The sequence below is a fragment of the Emydura macquarii genome, unplaced genomic scaffold, assembly GCF_026122565.2.
Source record: "Emydura macquarii macquarii isolate MOO-44397 ecotype Brisbane River unplaced genomic scaffold, CSIRO-AGI_Emac_v2 contig_2897, whole genome shotgun sequence".
In the NCBI taxonomy this organism is placed as follows: Eukaryota; Metazoa; Chordata; order Testudines; family Chelidae; genus Emydura; species Emydura macquarii.
The window spans coordinates 25,365,381-25,388,519 of record NW_027133034.1 but is presented as its reverse complement, the minus strand read 5'-3'; the positions used below and the strand labels follow the sequence as shown (position 1 = coordinate 25,388,519).

Sequence of the window (23,139 nt, the reverse complement as noted above, 5' to 3'; positions counted from 1 at the left end):
ACTGCCTTTGATCTATTTTCATTAATGTGAGTTTGCTTTTGAAAGCACCAATTCCCATCCATAAGGGAAATGTAAAGTGACCAGGGCATATCCGTTTACAGTGTCAGATCATCAAGCTACCACAATGCTGGATACACTAACACATGTTTTCTCTGGTTAATGGAAAAGATGGGGGGTGGGGGGAACTAATTTCAGCCTAAGGGAAAGTCAAACCATAGGATCAAAAAACTTCTATGTCACTTGAAAGTACAAAACTATACTGCATGGATTTCTGGGCTCAGAAGTTTGCCAAAGCTAGCAGCAAGTAAAGCCTTGTTATCCCTCTAATTTACTTTAAATTGTTGGGACTTTGAAATCAGTCATTTGGTATAATTCATGAGGAAGGGTTACATATAATATGCACATATACTAAAACTATTTGTTGATCTTTTTGGAAAAAACTAATAAGTTGGTGCATTGAAATCCCAAACTGAAGCTCTGAAGCTCATCCTTGAACGAAAACTAACCATTTTACAGTAAAAAGGGGCCAATTTTCCAGATTAGTTCCATTTATAATGAAGTCAAGCTTTCTTTAATCTCACTGCACAGCTTTTAATATGATGCCTTGCTTGATGTGAATTTTACAGGTTTCTTTCTCAAAGGGATAATACGGGTCAAGTTTATCTATAAAGGAATCAAATTGCGTTATTAAAACTGGTGGGAACAACTTGATTTCTGTTTGAGAAACTGGAAATAAAATCTAACAGAAATGGGATTTAATATCTGCTAAAACAAATTCCTACTCACACTGAAGTAAATGGAAAATTTGCTTCAATGGAAAGAGACGCAAATCCATAATTTGTTTAACAAAAGAAAGCTGTGCAGTGTTTTACATCATATATGACAGACACAAATAATTAGATAAAGTAAAAAATGCATATTGTGCTACAATTAGTGTTTTTTACTATACCAGTTTACTACTCTACCTCGTTTTCCCCCACTGTCAAACAAGACACCATTTTACAGGTGAGCTACTAGTATCTGCCTCTAGTTCTGCCTATACACAGCTATAAATGTTTTAATCTTATAATTAAGAACAGATACTAAAATCTTAAGGAAAAAGTAAGTGTCTGTTCTCATACAGTGCTGAAAGAGCACTAGTTCTAAATGCCAAAAGTTTACTTCCTTTTTTTCCTGCTAAATAATTCAAACAGCTACAGTAGACAGCAAAATGTTCCTCACTTTGAGAAGAGACACCCCAAAAAAGGAAAGGTTAAATTAAGCTAATAATAGAAACTATAAATAAATGTTTACTCTGTGAAAAACATGATGTCGTGTTGTATGTACCTCGGCTCAAGAGATTCTGAAACAAATTACCTGAATTTCTTAGTAAGCCCTAAATGCCCTAGTTTATCCAATGATTTATCAACAGTCCTAATGACAAGTCTTTCCTGCTCTTGCAATAGATAAAAGTAGCCATTAGTCTCTGAACTGTACATTTTTACCAGCAAGACTTAGCAAGAAGCAAATCTTGGGAGTAAATATCAGCTGGATGTTCACATAACAAGGTCCAGAGAGACGATATCTAGGAGTTGCCTCTTTTAATCCAACACTGAATTATGTTGGAAGCTGTTTTCTATTCTTTCAGAGCTCCGCTACTGCCAAAATAACTGCAAGGCTTGCAAGTCCTAGTATATCTCAAGCCTTTCCCAAGGCACCCCAACACTATCTGAGACAGTGAAACTATGGCAACCGAATAAGAAAGCAGCTTCCATGATTAATAGATGAAGAGCCCAGCGACGGTGTCTAGGTAGGCCATAATTCAAGAATGCAGGAGAAATTAGCTTAGAATCCATCTCAAACTACCAATAAAAAGTAAATTTTGATAGGCATCAAAAAACTGTGCTTTTGTTCTCCTAAAACCAGTCCAAAGTGCTGTACATTGTTTAGGTACTTATTTATATCAGAAAAGACAGGTATCTCCCATGCAAGTGACAGATAAAAATCCACCAGAATGATGGAGGTACCACTACAGCCAATTTCCTACCTGGATATTTCAAAGCCAAATACAAGCATAACCAATATTGGAATCATCCAACTGAGGCTGCATGGCTGGGTATAAATAAGCGGGGGTAATGTCTGCTGGTGTTGGGAATATGTTGGGATGCAATTTACCCCACTCTGTTTGGGATTCATAAGAGGTACATTCCTTTTCATCAGCTTCCATCAGGATGCTCTCATTTTCACTGCTGGAGGCCATTAATCACTGCAACATTGATGAAAGGCCTGGAATACTTATTAAAAATGTATAATCAATAAGAAAGTCAGAATTCCACTATCTTCTTCAGGAAAATTTTGGATACATAGTCTCTATCCATTGGTCTTAAGCTAAACTAAAAACCTCATAACAAAAAACACTCTTCACTTCCTTCTGCTTCCATAAACATTTGGCTTCCATTGAAGGCAATTAGATATAGAAACCACAGAAGTATTGGAACATACTTTCTTTTTAACCTACCACTAAGGTCCCAATTTTACAATTCTTCATGCAGGCAAAACTCTTAATTTCAATATGGCATGAACATTTTAAAAATATTTTTGCAGAAACCCCTTCAGTAGCAGTTTTGTTTGATAACCATAAAAAAGAAATAGGAGAAGGCGGCATATTAAACATGAATTCCAAGTATCTGCTCTAAAGTACTGTATATAGAAATAGCTATTATTAACAATACTTTTAAAAGAAAGGTCATCACTGAATGCAGTGAATTACCATATGTCTTCACTCTTGAGATACAGCAACTGGCAGTTCTGTTAATAGCTGGTTTATCTACTTCATTTTACATCTCTGTTTCAACCACTACAGAGATACTTTGGGAATGGGAAAAAATCCTTTCATACAAGAAAATCTCTGTATTTCACACACAATATTACATATCCCTCTTTTTGACTGATAAATAACTATAATTTCATACTGTGGAAAGCTCCTGGAAGACTTTGAATTTTCATGGGGTTTTGCAGTGAATTATGGGATAATATGGATGTGGTTCCCTTCTCATTGTTCTTGCTGTTTTAAAGTTGTTTTTAAAAAGTGGTATCTATTTCAAATTGTAAAACTATATCTTGAGTCAAACCCTAAATTTCAAAAGACATTAGGTTGGCAGCCTCATTTCTGTTCATCTGGTGCACAAAAGCCAATTTGCTGATTTCATGTGGGGGGAGGAAGCAGGAGATTTCCTATGTGTCTCTTCCCTTCTCTATTTCCTGTGGCCCCTTCCTTAACCATTAGCAGCTTTTCTGCTTCAGAAATGTCAAAAATAATGAATCCTTCTAAGGATATATTTTTAAAATAAGCTACTCTATGACTTTCTGAATGTTTGATTTCTTAGCTGTACATGTCTTTTCTTCTGAAGTTATTTTCATTTCCCCTCGCTTTGACCCTTTCAGATCTCACTATTGCTAAAAAGGGACAGGCAAGATCAGTTTGTGGTTTGGAGACCTTCAGAAGAATGCTAGGATCTGCAATAAGTGGCAATTCAGTAGGGGGCACTCTTCCTTCTAAGTGCTATATCAATATCCGGAAGGACTCCCTATGCATCTATCGTGCCACTCTTTCAATAAGCCCTAAGCCAAGTTCTTGACCACGTGTAATAATTAAAGATACCATAAAATTGTAAATTTTAGTGCTCAGTTATTTCCATCATCAGGAATACCGATTTAGTTGATAAAGCTGATTTCTGCATCGTAAGAAAAGTAGAGATGATAACTCTGGTGCCAGACCAAATTCCAACTGGAAATAAAGTTCTGCTTCCCCAATGCTGCAAAAACTACTGAGTGATTTTACTCATGTGAGTTACCCTACTGAGATCAAGTACTATTACTCACCCGCCTAAGAGTTCACAGATCAGGCCCCAAATTTTCTCTGCTGTTTACTTGCTATCCTAACTCTTGTGTACTGTTGCTGAGTGCTGTTGAACAACTCCGTTCTGTACCTGAGATAGCTACATTTTCTTGTCAAAGCGATCTCCATATATCCTTTACACACCTCATAGAAGTGCTATAAAGGATAATTGGTTAATGGTTGTAAAATGCTTTAAGAATCACCAGTTGAGCTGGTGGGTGTAAGAAGGAATTGAAATATATGGAGTTCAGCACAATTTATTATGGTCCTGACTCTGACATCACTCAGCACCTCACTACATCAGGCCCTGACTCTGAACCCTTTTTCACCATAGGATAGAATTTCCAGTGTAGGGACTTAATACTGCAAGCTCTTGCTCACTACAGTAAACTCTGCTTACATGGTCCCATTTTACTTTAATGAAACTACTCAGATGAATAAGGATTATTCATGTGAGTCAGCTTTTGAAGATCTGGCTCTGGAACTGACATTGTTAGTGAGCTTGTATGAAAAAACCAGAGGTAAAATAGAACAGCAACTGTATCTATTTAGCAGTATAAAATTCCTGTTTTAATACTATTAACCTTTCTTCCCACATGTGGTTTGCCAAAATATATAAAAATATATCAGAATGAATATTACTTTCTGGATTTATTCTGTAGTTTGTTTTGAGCATTTTATTATAAATTAGTAGTCATGTACTATACGCAAAACATTTGTTTGAGCAGCATAACAATGTGTTCCTGCAAACAAGTAGGATACAACCCACGTGTTATCGCAGACCAATTTAATCCTAAAATGTTTTATGTCTTCCCTGATGCAAGCTGTGTGAACTCCTTTCAGATGTATTTATGTATGGTTCTACTCACTCTTCAAAACAAGATGACAAATTTCCTCTTTCCCTTACAAAAAACACACACAAAGAACAGGTTCACAATCACCTATTTCCTTTCTAATGCAAACAGTTCTATTTTGGATTTATCACAGGTCATTAATTTGCCCCTTTAAAAAAAAAATCAATGAATCAATAAAGGCAGATCCTTGTCCTTACCCCCTGCTACCTCTTTCTTCAGAATCTGATTGTAATTTGAGGAGGGCAGCTATTACAAACATTAAAGAGGGGCCATAGCTAGGATCTACTTTTATCTTCAAGTAGTTAAAAGATGTTAAATACACATGTTCCTTGTAAATTTTAATGCCCAATTATTCCCCCTTCAGGAGTATTGGTTAAGCTGATAAAGTAGATTTTGCCATCATAAGAAAAATATACAGTTCTAATATAAACTAATTGAGAATATGCAGAACATCTGTGACCATATGATTCTTTTCACTCAGAAAAACTATTCACTCATGTTTCATATCTTCTTTGACTCCTATTATATGAAAAGCAAATGTAGCAAATATCTTACATTGCATGAAATTAATTATTTTTTTAAAACATCAGTTTAGCATTTACAGAGGTACGGCTGGATCCTGCAGTCCCTTCTTCAACTAAACTTTTTCCTGAACAAGGAGTGTAGAACTGAACCCATATTTTTTATATTTAGGGTTTGCTTGGTTTTATACCATGGGCTATTAAGAAGAATTCTTCCTTTGTGTTACTGGCTTTGGGTCTTTTATAGAGGGTTACCAATATAAAAATGGGTTGTTTCATATTCTAAAGAAATCTGTATAAACAGAGAAACACCTTGGCACTGCAGATTTTTGGGGGTTTTGTTATTCACACCAGTAATTCCATTCAAAATCATGTGGGGCTAATAGTGTAAGGAAGGATTTGCTGGCAATGGCCCACTTTTCTTCAAAATACTCTGGCGAGCCCAAATAAACATGAAAAGTTAACCAAAGCAAGGATATTTTCCTTGTCATCATTTGTTCTGAAATCCACAAACCAATCTCTAAAAACAGTAATATTTGTGCACATCTTAACCGGTAGAAAGTCAAGAGCTGCATAAAAGTGTAAATAAAGGGCCCAATCCTGCAAGCCTTCCTTCTGGGAGTAATTTTAACTTACAAGAAGAGTTCTATTGAAGTCAATGAATTTACTCCTGTAAGTAAGTTTTACTTGTATAAGGAACAGTTGTAGGATGGGGCCCAAAGTAAATAAGAACATGTAAATCAAATTCACAGTCACTGAAATTGTTTTTACAAAGACAGAATAATAGTGGAGACATGATTTTGCCGCTATATTTAAGATTGGCTTAATAATTAATGTTAGTGCTGGATGATATTAAACAGAAGTTATCAGCATGTATTTCAAATAATACCACATAGTATGCAGACCAGTCATAGAAAGTGTTTGGGATGATTTAACTCCCCTGTTATGTAATTAGAGACCCAAACATTTCCCACCCCCATTAGGAATTAGCAGTTTTTTATTTAGAGCAAAGTTAAGCATTTGTAAGGAACTTCATTATCTTTATTCTGTATCAGTTAAAAGGAGGTCTGAAATGCATAAACATTGGCAGAAGTATGTAGGGTTACAAACATACTTAAAGACCAGCAATTGTCTTAGGAAAGAAAACAAGAGAAGAACAAATTTCCTTCTAAACAAGTGGTCAAGGATTTACCAATGCAGACATGTAGGAAGAACCCAGTCATTACTATATTACAGCTCGCCATTATAGTCACTCGTGGGAAATTCTTTGTTTATGATGAAAAAACCCTACTGCCTCAACTTTGTCAAAGCTACTGGGAGCCTAGCTTCAAGCTGACAGGGAAATCTGTGATTTTTATATTTAACCCTTCCTCTGGATGTCAATCACCAAACCCCCCCCCCCACACACACACAAGCAAAAGCTAATTGGCAGCGAAGGTAAAATCTTTGACACACAGCGGTCCGTGCAGCCCACACTAGATGCTTTTTCACACCTAAGATCAAACTTTCAGTAACATTTCCCGGGCCACGAGAATGCCCCAAATGGCTTAACTGGCCCCGGAGCCAACAATCCCCGACCCAGACTGATTTATCTAATAATTGTTACTTCTGTAATTGCTTGTAGGAGCCCAGCAGCCACCAGCTGTCTACCTCCCCCCCCCACCCCCTTCCCCCAGGCTGTCTCAGTTCTGCTCCACTTTTCCAATACACCAGCAGGCAGGAAAACAGCTCATGGGGATTTGCAGGCTCAGGCTCCCACTTTCGCTCATGCAAATTCATAGCCAGAGCACTTAATGCACATTACTCTCAACTGAGAGCTTTTCATGCTCCTGTACACACACACACACACACACAAATCCCTCCCATCAGCAGCATCCTCCCTGCCACCATCCTCCCCCTCCACCCCCTGCTGCTGGCTGGGATTTCGGTGCGGAGAGAGCCTCTGGCCCCTTCAGATCTAACTCCCTCTATGTGAAGTAGACGGGAGGGCGAGAGGGGGCTCATCGCCATCCCAAAACGCTTCCTTCCCTTCTCACTTCCTACAGCAGGGAGCCCCTCTCCCCTCCCCCGGTATTTTTTCCAATCCAGGCAGCACTTTTAGGAGGGAGCTCGGAACAAACACTCCATTGTGCGATCCATCCAGCCCTGTTATTTCCTTCTAGACAAACTTTGCCATGGGGTTGCCTGGATCCCCAGGGTCTGAAGGGAAGGTGGGGGGAGGGGAGGGGACGGGCGACACTAGGGGAGCAGCAGGGCAAGGACGAGGAGTTTGGTTTCCCAAAGGACCGCGTTGTGGAAGCACAAGCACGGGTCCTTCGGGGCGTCCCGAGACACCTCCCTCCCTTCCCTTCAGAGGTAGGGTCAGGCTGGCAGGACCATGGGGCGGGGTGGAGGGAGCGATCTCCCGAGCCGCCCCCAATCCAAGGCCAGAGGAGCTGACAGCCCCGGCGGGGGGAGCGGGAAACAGCCCTGCCCGAGAGCCACCCTTCGCCCGGAGCGGCCTGGCGCTGCCGGGAGTCAAGCCCGGGGCACCCCACCCCGCTAGGGGCAGCGCTAGAGCCTCCCTCCCGGCGCAGCAATGACAGGAGCCCGCGGCTGGGCGGGGGAGATCAGCCCGGAGCAGCGAACAAAGGCAGCCAGCAGCAGCGCACACCCACACCCAGGGGCCGGCCCGGGCCGGGGGGGACGGGGCTCCCAGCCAGCAGGTCCGGACTCCTTTATGGTCAATGACCGGCTGGTCAATAGCCGGGTGAACGAGCAGCGCCCGGGGACGGCGCACGTGCAGGGCGCCCACATCGTCCCGGTAACAAAGACTCCCCCGCACCCAGCCCCGGGATGAGCAGCTAACGGCGGGCTGGCAGCTCCGGAGCCCGCGTCCGGCCCGCATGTAGCTCGCCCGTGCGCCCGCCCAGCGGCGTGGCACAGCCGCCCCCCGCTCCGCGTCGCCTGCGAACAAGCGGGCGGGGTGAGGCGGGAGGACAACCGCGCTCAGCCCCGCTAGCGCCCGGATCAAACAAGGCAGCCCGCGGCCGCAAACTGACCGCCCAGTGGCAGCCGCGCACCGTGTGCGAGCGCAGGCGGCTCCCCTCCGCCTTCCCGAGCAGAAAGCAGCAGCCGAGCTCAAGCAGGCAGCGAGCACGCTCCTCCCGGACCTGCCCGTGCAGCCCAGGAGGAGCCCTCCTTTGCAAGCAACCCCCAGGCTTAGACAGAGATAGGGAGCGGGGAGTACTGTACCTTTTCGGTGCATGGGTCTAGGCAGCTAGAGGACAGAACTAGCTGGTGGAGTGTCCCATTTAGTAATCCATTTAAGGGGATCTCTCGGGGAAACTGGATCCACGCTCTCCTTGGCAATCCTTTGTCATTACTACATGTGTGCTTCGTGGGGGGGATGGGAGATTTAATCGTGCTAGTCTCTGGCAGGCAGATGCATTTTGCTCATTTCCAATGGGAGGGAAGAGGGGGGGAAAAAAGGTGTAGCAACTCCTCTCCAACCCCCAAATTCCACTAGGGCTCCACTCCAGGAAGTCCCCGTCAGTCGGATCTTAGGAGAGAAGTCATTTCAGGGTCTTGTCCTGCTCCCTTTCTACCAGAAGTGCGCCAGGTGTGTAGAGGCTGCTTCAGGGACACTCCTAGGCAGGCAGGCAGCACTGTGTGTGCCACGGCAGGAAAGCGCGGTTGCTTTCGCCCAAAGCTCCTGGTCACTGAACTGTGTTTGGAGAGAGCAGTTCAGAACAGCCTCTCTCCCCGTGCCCTGCCTCTCTTCCCACTGCTAGGCTCCGAGTCCCAACTCCTCTGTCAAAGGAAGGCAGCTTCACTGCGGGTGGAATCAAATCCCGGACTGGATCTCTCCAGCTGGACTCACTTGATTGCACCCACCCCCTCTTCCTCTTCAGTCCCTTGCGAAACCGAACAAGGACGAGCATGTGCAAAGCGTAGGGGGCAGGGTGAGGGCATGGCAAGTTTCCAAGTGATATTCCCCTCCTCCCCCCGACATATACAAACAAGAAGATAACGAAAGTGAAGAGCCGAAAAAGCTCTGATCCCATATACTGTATTTCTGTACAGTGCGGTGGGTTTGAAACCTGGACCGGGGATGAAGCAGTGCTGAGAGAAGTATTACTTAAAAAAAAAAAAAAAAAAAAAAAGGCAAGAAAGTTCTCCAGGAGACGAGATACAAGAAAGGATTTGCTCATCGATTTTCTTAAATGGAAAAGTTTTAAAGGATGAGGGTAAGTGAATTGTTAAGACTTTCTAATTCTGAAAACTGTTCCAGTGCTCAAATCCTACTGCAAGCACATCCTACACACAGAGCGAATGGACTATAAAGTATTAAAATATATGTAAAAATAACTGGTTCAGTACATAGTATTCTTGTAAAAATATGTGGATATAACATAGCTCTTTAAAGAAAAACATATGCCAAGAATAAACTAACAGATCTGCTGTGATCGCCAGAACATTATGTATGAAATTTTGTATTTACATGCAAGGAGAAACTTTTTAATTTAAGTCCTTAATAAAGTGAGTGTAGTGCCAATAAAAAATCCCCGTGGACTACCAGCATAAACACATTTTAAATACTAGATTTATATTATACAGGTGCATGAAGAGAGGATTTATATTATACAGGTGCATGTTCTTCAAAAATCATTACATTGCCAAGACACAGCCTCCATCCATCCCCCGTTAAAATTTTTTTTTTTTTTTTTTGCTAAGAAAACTTGCCAAAGGCCAATAAATCCCCACTCCTCTCCATTCCCAAGGCAGATCCTTATTTCTACTCCTTATGTCTACATCAGATTTGTATTTAGTGAAGCAACCATAAACATTGAAACGGCTGGCAATCGAAATTTTACACCATCGCGATTGTTCCGTGTCCCTTAAATCTGTTTCCCTACAGGTAGCCATGCTTCGTTTTAAGAGAGAGAAGCAGCAAAATAGCAGGGAGATATACGTGTACATCAAGACCAGCAGAAGTAAAGAGCTCAAAAGATGACAATGAAAAACTGTCCGGACTCCGGAGACAAAACAAACCAGAAGCCACGCAGCTGGTCTAACTTGTAAGCGGCTCTGCGTTGTGCACAAGGTACACATCAGACATGCCTATACTGTAAGTACAGTCTGTGTGTGTGTATCTCAGATGAGATGATTAAGAACATCACGCGCACAGTAGCTCTACCTCGTTTAGATGGTTTTAGCCTAGGAAGAAAGACGTCTCGGGTCTGTCTTTTGCTGTGTTCCCCGTGTGCCAGAAGGGGCCGCTGCACTAATTCGCCTTGGCGAACAATGCAAGGATTGATTACACTTGCAAAGTTGCTGCCTGTGATCCTGCTTCCACTGAAGGCAAAACCACCACTAACCTCAACAGCAGCAGGATCGGACGGCTGAGCTACGCGCGGCTGAGCGCCCCTGCCTCCTGTCAGGCTAGCGGGTTACGGCAGCACACTTCAGCGGCGTGTTGGGTGTGTATGCGCACAGATACTGAGTCAGCTCCCCCCGCCCGTCTCTGTTCTGCACAGATCGCCCCGCACTATGTGTATCTCCAGCTAGCTCCATGCAGTTTCCACAACGCATTTGACACGGAGAAGTACCCCGTCCTACGGGGTGAGCCCCTCATCGCATGTTCCTGACATTACACGTTCACGGAGGGCGCTAATCCGAATCCTATGACATCCAGCCGGTGGCCCTCTAGGGAAATAGGGCTGGTCCTCTTGGGCAGATCAGCTCCCAGTTGTCTCCCCCAGCCCACCAATCGGAGTTTGATGGCTGCTGGCTGGCTTAATCCGTCCGGTCTCAGAGCCAATCAGTCCAGCGAGGAGCAAAAGCAGAGCTAATAAATTAATCCGCCCGTTTCCCCAACCCCCGCCCCAGGCCAGGATCCCCGCTACCGATCAATGCTGCTGCTGCTGCTTCTCCGGCGAGTGGCTGTGCTAGTGTGCCCCGGCCAAGTCAGGTACGGCAGAGGAACAGGACAGCCTGTCTTTCACTCTGTCTCCGCCAGCAACAGCCCCAGCCTCCGCGGCTGATTTACATGTTAATTGTGTCTGGGAAAACTTTTTTAATTGCCGGAATTAGGCAGAGCAAACTGATTGTTTCACAGGCGGAACCAAATTAATTCCAGGTTTAGCTCCTTCCCTTAGAGAAACAAACAATTAAGCTGTCTTGTTTGCTTTCTGGATATAGTTGCAATGTGAGACACGTCGCTTGGGCAGAGAGGGAGGGGTGGGGTGGGGTTTTCCTTCGCAGGAGGTATGTTATTTTGAGCATTGTTTGTTTATTTTTTATTTCAGAGTCGTTAAAATGAACAAAGGATGTTTCCTTGACTTTTTTTTCCTCCCACAACGCAACCTGTAATGCACGGACTTAAATGTGGTTTCCTTTTCATAGCATGTCAGTCACTACAGAAAACGGTTTCCCTGCCTGGTTTTCCAAATCCCGCTGCATAACGATCCAGTTAGACAGCTATCATTTAAACCGTTTGGATTTCCATTATGAGATGAGAAATGGAAGCCACGTGTAAATCCGCTCGCTTGGAGCTCCTTTAGTAGTGCCTTTGTGAAAGCAAGCGAAGGAGCAGGGAGAATAAACTAAAATAAATCTCCCTTGTGCTGCTTTCAGCCTGTTCCTTCTCTGACTGCTGCAGCTAAAAACCAGGGGTTATGTGATCAAAACCCGAAACTGACATTCAGAGTGCTCAATCCCACTTCAATCCCTTGGTCTCCAGCTTGAAACAAAGCATTGCTTGGGACGTGGGAGGGATGCAAGCCACAGTGGATTCTCTTTACAAGTGAATGAAGTGCAATTCGGTGCAGCACGTGGAGACTTCAAGGATCTTAAATCTGGGTATAATAACCTTTGAAGTCCTGGGAAGGAGGTAAACTATAATTAACCTGAATTCATGTAAGACCATCTCCTCTTGGCTTGACCTAACTAGTGGGCAAATGTTTCCTAACAGTACTTTTACTGTATCTGTGCCCCATGAATAGATCCACAGCGCTATTGTCCTTTCCCTTGCCACAATCATTCTACTGTATTGCACTGAATCTTTAGCTCAATTCACTTTTTATATCAAAATTTTTTTTGGAGGGGGGGGATTAAAAATATGCTGGAGCAGAATAAGAAAATATCTAAAATTAAATAACCTAGATCTATAATTATAATAATAATGAGAAAAAACCAGCCTCACACATTTTCTCAAGGTCTTCAGTTGTGTGGTATGGACCTTAATGTCTTCACTAGTAATTTCCATCTTCCAGTTCCCAATTGATCCCTTACAATGACAGTCTCAAATAATAGATAATTGTACTCCATCATTTCATTTAACAGCTAAAGGATATACTATCTGGCTATAAGAAGCATGGCATTAAAATTAAAATAATTACTTGTTTATGACAGCTGTTTTTCTGCTTTTTACTTTTAGATAATGAAAGGACTGCTAGAAATTGACTTTGCTGTGGTATTTGTTTTAGGATCTAAAGTTACACACAAATTCATTCAATTTCTAGCTGTTAGATTACAAGGAAAAAGACTTTTCTGGTATCAAGCAAATTCCCCCCCCCCCCACACACACACACAGTTTAAACTGAATATATACTTAGAGTAATTTTCTAACCAAAGGGACAGAGACTTTATATATTTTCTTTCTTTTCACTGGAAATTTAAAACAGAAGACAACTTTGCACCAAACAGAATAATTGCTGAGAATGGTTAAATTTTAACATTACCCTAAATCTGAAAATAATTAAAGAAACTGAACTGAACAAGTACACTACCCATTATTTGGGTACCAAATCAAGTGTCAGATGAAACCAGATGAATGGGACTTGATTTATCAAGAACCCTAGCCCCATTTCCCTAAAAAGGCACCAGACTGATGTCATGCTACTTCTAGGGACCAGAAATAGGAACACTGAAAGAGTATCTATTTTAAAATATTCAACATTTGCATTTGATTCTGTATTTCTTGGGCACCCAAAATGGTGTTGACTTCTCTTGAAGTTTGAAGAGGAAGCAAAATGAGATCCAGACTTGAATGTACACTTCATACTCTTCATCAACATTTCAGAAATGTTCTCACAATTGCTCTCCTCTCTTCAACATAAAAAGACTCTCAATTGGATGGTGTGTGTTTGGTTTTTTTTACTTAGGTTCTGATGAATATAGACCAGATTTTTACATTTCAAAAGGCTTTGCAAGAAGAGGCAGTTAAAAAACCTATTACCAAACAACATTACTAGTAGTGAGAAGTTACATTGTTTGAGCTCTTTTGCGAAACTGCTTCCTATCCAACCACTTTCCATCCGTTCCTTTTATTTCCCTCTTTCCAGTCTGCACGGATTCATTTCTCCTCCTCCAATCTTACATTCAAACCTCCCTTTCTTCTTCAGCCTGCGAAACTCAACTTTACTCTCCTTTCCTTTCTCCTGACTTCACCCTTCCATTCTCAGCTGACTAGAACCAGTCTGCAAAATTACCTATTTGCATCTTCCCTGCTTTAAATATTTTAGCTCTTTCCTTTTACTTAACTTCATCTCTACTTCATTTTTGCTTTCTCTCTGTACCCAACTCAGTAAAGTGTTCTTTCTTCTTTTATCTTCTACCTCTCTCTGCAAGGCATTTTGTGCTATTTTTATAGTATTGTAGTGTCAACCTTCATACCATCTGTATTTTGTAGTGGGGTCTGATCTTCTGAAAACTGAGACAAATCCTGCTTGTCTTATCAAGTTGACTTGCTGGGCCTATGTACATGAATATGGTGAGGAGGATTTGGCCTCAGCCTACTTTTTATTGTAGGGGAAAGTACTGGCTAAATTCACAACTTATATGGAATGGCAGCTAAGCATCTACCTAAATTCCAGAATCAGGCCACTACTATTCACAAAACCCCTACTTCCACTGCCCCAGAATCATGTAGGTGCCTAAACTTGTTCAGCACCTACATTTTTGCAATAAAAGTTCTCTGGGTGCTTATGATGCTGTCTCTGCGCATAAGCACTGCAGCTGTACATGAAGTGTCCAGACAGTTAAGACCCAAAGTTATGAAAAACCAGGGGAAGATAGAGATTCCTCCACGTAAATTGCCTTCAGGGTCTAATCCAGTAAGCGTGCTTGGTCCTTGCCTACTGGATCAGGCCCCTATAGATTAGTTTTGCACAAAATGGGGAGAGGAGGAACTCCTTCCTAACTTTTAGCCCAGTACTCAGCTGGGACGTGGGAGATGCCGAAATCAAGTATCCCCTCCACCGGATCTACCACCTCTCAGGTGTATACCCAAGCCACTGAGCTATGGGATATTCTGATGTGGGGCACCCTAAATCTCTCCTGTTGAAGTTATTGCTCTGTAGATAACAAATATAGAGTCATTGAAGCAGGGGGCCTGAATCCTGGGTCTGTCACCTCTGAGGTCAGGGTAAAAGAGTCTACTTCAGTCTCATACTCTCTCTGATCCAAAGGCCCTTCCATTATTTAGCCAGAGTGCAACAGTTTCAAAAGGAGAGACTGAGGGAGTCCCACATCAAAATAGGAGAGAAAGAGAGAGAGATAATGCATACACACAAGCAAGAGAACTGAAACTGCAGAACTGGAACTCATCTGCAAACTTAACACAATCAAACTGGGTCTAAATAGGGACTTGGAATGGTTCTCTCATTACAAGAAGTAATTGTCACTGTTCACACATTTTCACCTCCTAATTAATGGTTGTGAATAGGCCTCAACTACTCTAACTGAATGGACTTTGCTTATAACTAAGTTCCCCATTGTTGTTCCTTACCCTTAGATGTATATATATACCTCCTATCTGATTTCTATTCCGTACATCTAACGAAGTGGGTCACAGCCCATGAAAGCTTATGCCTGCAGAAATTAAATTTGTTAGTCTTTAAAGTGCTACAGGACTCTCATTGTTTTTGCTGTATACAGACTAACATGGCTACCCCTCTGGAACTTTTCACAAGCAAGAGAATGACTCTAAAGCTTGGTGATTAAAGGACTGAGTTGGGAGACCCAGGATCCAGTCCCTCTGCTCCCATGACTTCTTGTCTTTATTATACACAGTCCAACAGCTTCAACAGGAGAGAGTGAGGGAGCACCACATCAGACTATCCCATAGCTCAACTATTAGGGCACTCAACTGCAAAATGGCAGATCCATGTTCACATCCCTTCTCCCCCATACATGGAGGTGGAACTTGAACTGAGATTCTCCAACATCCCAGGTAAATACCCTAACCACTGGGCCAAAAGTTACAAGGAAGCTCCTAAATACCAAAGCCAAAAGGAACCATAGTGATCATTTAGTCTGACCTTCTGAATAACACAGGCCTTAGAACTTCCCCAAAATAATTCCTGGACTTAATCTTTTAGAAAAACATCCAATCTTGATTAAAAAAGAGTAAGTGATGGAGAATCCATCATGATCTGTGGTAAATTGGTCCAATGGTTAATTACCCTCTGTCAAAAATTTACACCATATTTCCAGTCTGAATTTGTCTAGCTTCAACTTTTAGCCACTGGATCGTGTTATACCTTTCTCTGCTGCATTGAAGAGCCCATTATTAAATATTGGTTCCTTGTGTAGTCATTTATAGACTAATCAAGTCACCCCTTAACCTTCTCTTTGGTCAGCTAAATAGATTGAGCTTCTTTTTCTACACTGCAAATAAAAACCCATAGCTGGTCTGTACCAGCTGACTCGAGCTTTCAGGGCTTGGGCTCAGGGACTGTTTAATAGTGGTGCAGCCATTCAGGCTTAGCTACAGTCTGGGCTCTAGGACCCTGGGAGGTGGGAGGGTTCCAGAGTCTGGGCTCCAGCTGCCTACACTGCAGTTAAACAGCCCCTTCGCCCAAGCCCCACAAGCCTGAATCAGCTGGTATGGGCCAGCTCCAGGTGTCTAATTGCAACGTAGACATACCCTTTGAGTCTATCACTATAAATAGGACCCTACCAAATTCACGATCCATTTTGGTCAATTTCACGGTCACAGGATTTAAAAAAAAAAAAAAAAAACCCTTACATTTCATGGTTGTAGATATTTAAATCTGAAATTTCACAGTGTTGTAACCACTAGGGGCCCTGACCCAAAAGGGGATTGTGTGGTGGGTCAGAAGGTTATGGGGGGGGCTGTGCAGAAATTAGGGTGTCAATACTGCTACCCCCCCAACAGCAGCCTTGTGACTGTCTTTTGGGTCAGGATCCTGGTTTGAGAAATGCAGGCCTCCCACATGAAATCTGTAGTTTAGAGTAAAAGTACACAAAAGACCAGATTTCACAGTCCGTGAATTTGGTTTGGCCCTAACTAGAAGACACGTTTTTTAATACTTTAAGCATTCGTTTGGCTCTTCTTTAAACCCTCTCCAATTTATCAACATCCTTCTTGAATTGTGGGGACCAGAACCAAACATAATATTCCAGCAGCAGTCACACCAGTGCCAAATACAGAGGTAAAATAACTTCTCTACTCCTACTTGCAATTTCCCATCTATGCATCCAAAGGTCACATTAGCTCTTTTGGCCACCGCGTCACATTGGGAGCTCATGTTCAGCTGGTTATCCACCACAACCCCCAAATCTTTTACACAGTCACTTTTCCCAGGACAGAGGTCCCCCATACCATAAGTATGACCTACAATCTTTGTTCCAAGATACATACATTTACAGTGAGCCATATTAAAATGTATCTTGTTTGCTTGTGCCTGTTTACAGAGTGAACCAGATTACTCTGAATCAGTGGCCTGTACTCTTCATTATTTATCACTCCCCTGGTTCATGTCATCTGCAAACTTTATCAGTGATGATTTTATGTTTTCTTCCATGCCATTGATAAAAATATTAAATAGCATAGGGCCAAGAACTGATCCCTCTGAGACCCCACTGGAAACACATCTGCTTGATGACAATTTCCTATTTACAATTACAGTTGAGGATGTATTAGTCTGTTCTTAATCCATTTAATATGTGCCATGTTAATTTTATATTGCTGCTTCTTCCAAAAATGGCATAGGCATTTAGCTCCAAAGAAGATACCTGGCCGTGAATTGCTAGTAGAGATAGGTGCCTCTCTCTCTGATAGGTGTGGGGCTTAGCACACAAACCCCTCTGGTTGGCATCTCCAGTGACTCGCTTAGGAGGCTCCCTGTCTAGTATGCTGGCTTTTGTGAACTGTAGCCTAAGACACCTATCTCTCCCGATTCATTGTACAGAAGCTTCAGTGCCTAACTCAGGCTGTATGAATTGCAGTGATTTTCCAGGTGCCGTTCTTTTGTGCATCCTGGACAAGATGACTTTAAAGTTGGGGTGAGGGGTATTTCTGCATTAAAATGTAAGACAAGAGCACTGAGCACAGAAACATCTTAATATAGATGTGTTTATTCCTTTCCTTGATCTTACAGCAACAAGTAAAGCCCAAACTGTAAATATGATTTTTTAAGACAACATTGTTGAATGCCTAGCAAAGTAATTACTCCTACACAGAGAAGATAAGATCCTTCTGTTTATTGCATCAGATGAATTCTCAAATTTCAGCTGTAGTCCAAGTATGTTTAAAAGCAGTTTGACATTCGATCAATAGATAACCATTCCTGGTCAGACCATTGCTAGCAGGAAGAAGGAGGTGGGTAAATAGTTAACGTAAGTGGGGCGAGGGGGCTGATCCTGAACTCCTTGCTTGGGCAAGGAGCCAATGAACATTTTTGCCTGAATAAAGGCTATAGACTGAGGCCCATAATTTAGGAGTTGCAAGCTTTAGACATATTGTGAAGACATATTTCACATATAAGTGAATTAAATCAGGGTAAGAGGAAGGCCCTGTGTGACGTCCTCAAGAGAGCAAGTGTGGTTAGAATGGATAAACAGAGCTCATAATCCACACCAGGGAGAGCAGTGCCTCCACAGCATAATATGCCCCTCCCTGGAAGTGCACAAAGAACCTCACTGTGCCAACTCAGTGCAACTGGGTCTGCACAGCTGTGGGGGAATGATGGAAAGGAAATAGGGCCAGGAGGCAGCTGTTTAATGCAAGATGCTGCTCTGGTCAGCCGGTTGTATTTCTGCCAGAAAAATCAGCAGGAACTCATGCTATTGTAGGAGTAACATTAACTTTTCAACTGTGTCATCTGCTTCCCATAGAGGGGAAGTAGTGCACAGGCCTGGCCAAAATAAGTAGTGGCAGCAGAGTTCCTGAGAAAGCCATGGATGGGGTCTGGAGAACAGGGTCACTGGCCCTCTATACAAAGACTCCAGGTATGAGAAAAATATGGAAAAGAACTGTAGAATTTATATATATGTTAAACCACTAGAGTTCTATAGCTATTTAATAGGGTTCTGCTATGAAATAACTCTAAAAATATATGGACTAGATCCTTATTTGGTATAAAGTGGCATTGTATTGACATCAGTGCAGGTCTCAAGAGGACAGCCTTCATGTGGTATTCCTGTTATGTGTTATTACAACACTTCCTTTTCGGTTTCTATGTTTAAAATTTCCCAGGAATTTATTAGTGTTTATTAAAAAATAAGTGAAAAATCAGTGCAAAAATTAACTTAGCATTTTTCTGGTTACATATTCAGGGACAGGAGGACAGAAAAAAAAAAAAAAGAGAGAAAAGTAAGAGTATTGAAAGTAAAAGCAGGATAATGGTGGGCTGCCCAGCTCCTTCTAGGGATGAGAGCTTCTCTTTTTAGGACTTGAGCACTGATGTACATATTTGCATACATATGCTTCTGTGTGTGTGTGTCTCTCTCTCTTCTGCACAACAAATGTCATAAAATTTTAGCTATGTGAAATTTGTTAAAAGTCCTTGTCTAGGGCACCACAGACGAACCGTAGGACCAGTTTTATGTGTATGGCAACTTAATGTAGAAGTTCTGTCACATGTCAAGTGTGAGTTCTAAAGAGTTCTCAAGGTGCATAAAACTGATGTTGCAGCTCTACAAGAAACTCATGTTGAAGAGAATGAGCAAGATACTAAATTCAGGGCTATGATCTCATTGCCACTCTGAACGATGGAAAGTATCACTTTGCCAGGTACGCCAGGCACAGTCTTATAGAAGTCTCAGTCCTGGAGGAATTGAAGACTAAGACTCTCTATTGCTGCAATAAGAATCAGACAATTGACCATAATGATATCTACAAACCTCCAAATCTTGAATGGCCAAAGCCTGCATTACCATCTTTTCTCCAGCTTAATAGCCACCACTCACAACAGGGTTATAGCAGAAATGATGCAGCCGATGAGCAACTAACTCAGACCTCATTTTTGACCCCAAACCATCAGGGACTTTTCACTTGGCCAGATGGAACACTGAACACAACTCAGACCTGTGCTTTCTGCTGAAAGACAAGAGTGGTGTTTATATGCAAGCTTCACGAACAGCACTGGGAAACTTTCTTCGTGGACCACATCACATTCTGTATTTGGGCTTTGGAGTTTTGCTGATTGAATCAACCCAAACTGCACAGGAATTTCCAAATAGTGTACTGGATTGCATATACTGCAGGTGTTGAAAATGGGATACACTGTACCACGTTGATCCCAGAAAACTATGACCACTTTGTTCACCTTCTTATCAAACTGCCATGAAACACATTCTCTGCAGCTATTGCAAGCCTTGCTGGCAGCCAGAGATAAGCACTCTTCAAAGAGTATGAGAAAAGCAGTGATCCGGACACAGCAAAAGCACTAATAGAGTAATTGAACTCTGCCCTCCAAAAGAGATGGAATAAGACTGTGGAGGGTCTTGACTTCACTCTTTCCAACCGCAAAGCCTGGGCTCTCCTCCATAATCTTGGAGTCACTGACCCGGTGAAACACCATCAACCAAAAGTGACAGCAAATGCTGTTGCCTCACGTCTTCTCTGTAACTCGAAGACCAAAATTAACAAAATGACTAGACACAAGGTTCAGAAATAGCTTTCTATTTGACAAAGACCAGCCACTTCACTGCTATCATCTTCATGTATTGTAGAAGATAGAACTAGGCCCTCATGGCCACTAAAGTGGAAAAGCTGCTGGCAAGGCTGGCATATATATACCAAATTCCTTGACTTTGGCCAAAGGGACAAGCGTGGCTGGCAGACCTATTTATTACTGTACATTTGATGGGGAAGATTCCACAAAGCTGGTGTGAGGAGATAACCATTGCCCTTCTCAAACATGGGAAACGATGCCAGCAACTAATCACAGAATCATAGAGGTGGAAGGGACCTCAGGAGGTCATCTACTCCAACCCCCTGCTCAAAGCAGGACTAACCTCAGCTATATCATCCCAGCCAGGGCTTTGTCAAGCCTCAGCTTAAAAACCTCTAAAGATGGAGATTCCACCACCTCCCTAGGTAACCCATTCCAGTGCTTCACCACCCTCCTAGTGAAAAACTTTTTCCTAATGTCCAACCTAGACCTCCCCCACTGCAACTTGAGACCATTGCTCCTTGTTCTGTCATCTGCCACCACTGAGAATAGTCTAGCTCCTTCATCCCTGGAACCCCCTTTCAGGTAGTTAAAGGCTGCTATCAAATCCCCCCTCATTCTTCTCTTTTGCAGACTAAACTAGTCTAGTTCCCTCAGCCTCTCCTCATAAGTCTTGTGCTCCAGCCCCCTAATCATTTTTGTTGCCCTCTGCTGGACTCTCTCCAACTTCTCCACATCCTTTTTGTAGTGGGGGGCCCAAAACTGGACACAATACTCCAAATGCGGTCTCATCAATGCCAAACAGAGGGGAATAATCACTTCCCTCAATCTGCTGGCAATGCTTCTACTAATGCAGCCCAATATGCTATTAGCCTTCTTGGCAACCAGGGCACACTGCTGACTCATATCCAGTTTCTTAACCACTGTTACCCCCAGGTCCTTTTCTGCAAAACTGCTGCCTAGCTCATCGGTCCCCAGTCTGTAACTGTGCATGGGATTCTTCCTTCCTAAGTGCAGGACTCTGCACTTGTCCTTGTTGAACCTCCTCAGATTTCTTTTGGCCCAATCCTGCAGTTTGTCTAGGTCCTTCTGTATCCTATCCCTACCTTCCAGGGTATCTACCACTCCCCCCAGCTTAGTGTCATCTGCAAACTTGCTGAGGGTGCAATCTACCCCATTCTCCAGATCATTAATGAAGATGTTGAACAAAACCAGCCTCAGGACCAACCCCTGGGGCACTCCGCTTGTGACTGGCTGCCAGCCAGACATGGAGCCATTGATCACTACTCGTTGAGCCCTATGCTCTAGCCAGTTCTCTATCCATTTTATAGTCCATTCATTCAACCCATACTTCCTTAACTTGCTGATAAGAATACTGTGAGAGACAGTATCAAAAGCTTTGCTAAAGTCAAGCTATATCATGTCCATCGCTTTCCCCACATCCACAGAGCCAGTTACCTCTTCATAGAAAGCAATCAGGTTGGTCAGGCATGACTTCCCCTTGGTGTTCCTGATCACCTTCCTCTCTTCCAATGCCTTAAAATGGATTCCTTGAGGACCTGCTTCATGATTTTTCCAGGGATTGAGGTCAGGCTGATCAGTCTGTAGTTCCCTGGATCCTCTTTCCTCCCTTTCTTGAAGATGGGCACTATATTTGCTTTTTTCCAGTCATCAGGGACCTCCCCCAATTGCCACGAGCTTTCAAAGATAATAGCCAATGGCTCTGAAATCACATCAGCCAACTCCCTCAGCACCATCGGGTGCATTGCCCAATATCACTCCTTTCCACACCTCTTAAGTCAATAAACATGGTCTTACTGACTTGATTCACCCCTATCTTTGAGGCCAACCTCAAAGAAACAGGCTAGTTTTAGACCGGGATGAAGCTGCTGCAACCAGATACCCACTAGTCTCATTGAGGTTTGCTTCCAGCAGAATCTAAAACCTAGAACATTACTCACATTTATTTGCTAACTACAGCACGGTATGGAGATATGGATTATTGCTTCAGGCATCAAGGGTCATCAAATGCCGTAGCATTTTGCCACATGCAGTTTGGCTATGTCCTTTAGAATGGGCAGATCAGTGAAGCATGCACCCTCAATGAAGGTCTACCTCAGTGATTTGTGCTGGCTCATTCACTATTCAACATCCATAATAGTGACTTACCTGACAAAATTTTGCATAAATTCATTTATGCTAGCAACATTGTTCTTGTAGAACAAAGCAAAGATTTTACCACCATTGGCAACACCCACTCTACCAACTTCAAGATAATGGCAGAATACTTTCAGTACTGGAAACTCCTCCCCAATGCCTCCAAATCCTTGGTAATAGCCTATCACCTGAACAGAAAAGGCATCAAGAAACCACTCAATGTCACCTTTTGTAGTCAATAGGTCCAAAATAAGCCCTATCCAAATTACCTCGGTGTAAGAAGCTTGACTTTTAAGGATCACCTGGAAAAAAAGATATGCAGAAAAGTAAAACCAAGGACGAGCCTAACCCAAAAACTTGTGGTCACGAGATGGGGTGCCAATGCACACATTTCGAACAGCAACTCTAACCCTTATATACTCAACCACTGAATATTGAGCATCAGTCTGGGTGAGCAGCTCACATACCAAATCTCTGGATGCACAATTTAATGCTGCAATGAGAATCATAAATAGAACATTAAAGTCAACATCTGCTCCATGGTTGCCCACTCTATCACATATACCACCACCCAAAATCCAGAGACTCTCTCTCACACAGTTCATGGGTACAACTGGATCTTCCCAATTCATGGCCAATTGATCTTATCAATTTATGAGGCCCTCTAGAACCTTCCAAAGACATACCTGAAATCTTGCAAGCTTTTTTGGGATCAGGGTAAAGTTCTTACAGTGTCCTCATTGAATCCTGACGCACATTTGAAATGCTTCTGGGATAATGCTAATGTCCCATACAATGACCTGATTGCTGTCCTCCCACAAGAG

General features: G+C 42.7%; 1 protein-coding gene and 1 long non-coding RNA gene across 10 annotated transcripts in view; one reads left to right on the top strand and one right to left on the bottom strand.

Annotated features, from left to right (window-relative positions):
- Nucleotides 1-23,139, bottom strand: part of SEMA6A (semaphorin 6A) — a 188,729-nt gene that overhangs the window by 121,131 nt on the left and 44,459 nt on the right. For 7 of the 8 annotated variants that reach the window (XR_010924002.1, XR_010924003.1, XR_010924005.1 and 4 more), the window contains exon 1: nt 8,487-8,996. The exons of the other annotated variant lie outside the window; for it this stretch is intronic. The gene's annotated coding sequence lies outside the window, so the exon portion shown is untranslated. Of the gene's footprint in view, nt 1-8,486; nt 8,997-23,139 lie in introns of those variants that run through there. 8 annotated transcript variants of the gene reach the window in all.
- LOC137166744 (uncharacterized) lies at nt 9,172-11,932 on the top strand. Of its 2 annotated transcripts, none has more exons than XR_010923786.1 (3): nt 9,172-9,481; nt 10,153-10,338; nt 11,543-11,932. It is a non-coding gene; the product is annotated as an uncharacterized lncRNA (long non-coding RNA). The 2 variants fall into 2 exon arrangements; XR_010923787.1 differs by having other exon boundaries at nt 10,153-10,362.